Below are 2,435 nucleotides of genomic sequence, written 5' to 3'. Positions count from 1 at the left end.
TTCAAATCAATAGGCACGCAATGACTCTAAATAATAATGATCACGCCACCAAACACACATTCAAACTAAAGGAACCAGCCTGTTTGGAAAATGTGAGAAGTAGAAAGTACAGGTATTTGTGTTTAAAAGTAAAAAGTCATCAGAAAAATAAGTAGTGGAGTAAAGTACTGATACCAGAAAAATGTACTGAAGTACACTAACGAAGTATTTGTACTCCACTACTTCCCACCTCTGGTTGTTGCCTATAGTCTCGATAAAGACATTCACTATTAACCACAGAATTCAGTATTTATAATAGTATTTTTGGTGACCCTTGCTCTAATGCATGCTTAAGAATGAACAATTAGCTGAGTTTATATATAAAAACCCAACATTGTATTTTGCAATTGAATGTTTGGTCAAAAACAACTGAGCGAGGACAAGCAAAGGAAGTCCAAGAATAATCCATGTTATCCAAATGACACACACAGTAATTATGGCACAAATACCATATACAACACTGGGAATCATGGGCAACAAACAACTTAAAACAACACACCATTCATTATGTATTCATACACAGCTGCTAGAGGCACAGTGTTTCACATCTTAATACGAGTTCAAAAGCCTTAAGACAGTGATTAGTCCAGAATTCAATGTATTTTTGTGCTTTAAACCTATGAGTTTAACATGTTTCCTGTGTCCGACAGAGAAATTGCTCAAGAGGACAAGAACTGGGAGCAGAATATTCAGGAATTGCAGAAGAAGGTAAGCGTTTATTCTTCCGTCTCAGACTCTGTGACGATGTTATCTCCATAATGAAGCTGGCCTTGTTCTCTTGACACAAAAACAATCAGTTGTTCGATAAAAACTTGAAAAGCTTCTCCCCTGTTCAGACAGAATATGTTTTTGTTCTGGTCCACAGCACCGAATAAGAGACAAGGTTCTGCTGGTGAAGTGTGTGTTCGTCCTCACGGTGGTGATCTTCATGTTCTTCCTCAACTCCTTTGTTCCCAGCATTCATCTGGAGCTCGGTAAGTGCACGATTATTATAGCTTCTGTCATGTAATTATGAAAAACAGCTTCCTCTGTCCTTGCATTACAAATGAGCCCCAAATAATTGCATGGATACTGATCTGCATTTAGACCCAACACTTTACATCCATGTGATGCAATTACAATGGTGATGAATGGTGTAACAGCAAAATTATAATATGCACTTTTGACCTCAATTTAAGTCTCTTTTGAGCAAATATATACAACAATAATACTGAGTTACACAATGAAAAGCAGAATTGCAGCCCCTCCATCACCTGCAAATAGTTTTCTGCCACACTATCTCAAGGTCTGAGCACAAAATATATTGTGGTCATGAGAGTGCAAACTCGAACAAGCCTTGCACCTGAGTGCAAAATGTGTTTTTGTGTCTGATTGCTATTATCCATGTGGCATAGCGAGAGAAGGAGAGAAAAATAAATGTTACAGGCTCAGAGTGCAACAGGTGTTGACTGACGAGGTGCAGAGACATCTAGGAAGAACTTACGGTGGAGAAAACGACTCAAAGTGACCTTAAGGATGCTGTTACGTATCTTTGAGTGGAGAAAACATGAATAAGTTCCCTATCGGGTTCCCTTCCAGTGGAGAAAGTGCAATTGGGGTGGTGTTAAAACTGGGAAAATATAATGCTGTGTCATCTAGGCCAGGGGTTTTCAAAGTGTGGGAAGGTTTTTGGCTGGGCAGCGTAGTTTTACACACCGTCTTATTTGACTTTCTCAGGACTTAAAACTGTTTTTTGGGGGCAGACCCACGTAAGGTCATCATCTTACCAGTTTTTTATGCTCATCGAGTCATCCGTGAGCAGAGCATCAAGTTGGCATGCCTATAACAGCTGAATGCGGCGATTACCATCTTGTTCAGCAAAACGCCTCACAAACTTATTAAGATCTACAGCTTTAGTGCGTTTTGATTCAATGCTGAGTACAGCCAAACTTGACACTCCCTTCTCTGTCATTGTAGACCGCAAATACCTCATTCCTTCCGTCTGCTTGGGTCCGAATGCTTCTCGTTTTGCGCCGTCCCATTCAAATGAAATCGCCTCCAATCACGTTTCCTCGCTCGCGCAAGGGCCGGGGGAGGGGTTACACGGCTCGCGTCTTGTGCTGCATTCACTTGCACTCGGATATTAGGGATTTTCTCTCATAAATGTCCGATGAGCCACAACTTTTATTTCAAAACAAAGCTGCCAACTGGGGTGGCAAGGCTATTTTTAGGGTGGCAGTTGCCACCCCATGCCACCCCGGTAGACCCGCCCCTGCTTGACCGGTACTTTTGATCAAAGCCAATGCGGAAAACCCGCACTCACACAGGTAGGCGGAGGTGAAGGGAATGAGCACTTTTACAGCCTTTTTGGCGAGGTGGGGGAACTCGGTCTCCACAGACAGCCACAAGTGTGCAAG

The 2,435-nt window shown here is 42.0% G+C and overlaps 1 long non-coding RNA gene across 1 annotated transcript in view; it reads left to right on the top strand.

Annotated features, from left to right (window-relative positions):
• LOC104942177 (uncharacterized) overlaps window positions 1-1,005 on the top strand; it is a 1,621-nt gene extending 616 nt beyond the window's left edge. The window contains exons 2-3 of the long non-coding RNA XR_797975.1: window positions 690-747; window positions 905-1,005. This is a non-coding gene — a long non-coding RNA (uncharacterized lncRNA). The remainder of the gene's footprint in view (window positions 1-689; window positions 748-904) is intronic.
• Window positions 1,006-2,435: the final 1,430 nt, after the last annotated feature.

The sequence above is a fragment of the Notothenia coriiceps genome, unplaced genomic scaffold, assembly GCF_000735185.1.
Source record: "Notothenia coriiceps isolate Sejong01 unplaced genomic scaffold, NC01 NC01_scaffold00004300, whole genome shotgun sequence".
Classification (NCBI taxonomy): domain Eukaryota; kingdom Metazoa; phylum Chordata; class Actinopteri; order Perciformes; family Nototheniidae; genus Notothenia; species Notothenia coriiceps.
This window is presented reverse-complemented; position numbering and strand designations above follow the sequence as displayed.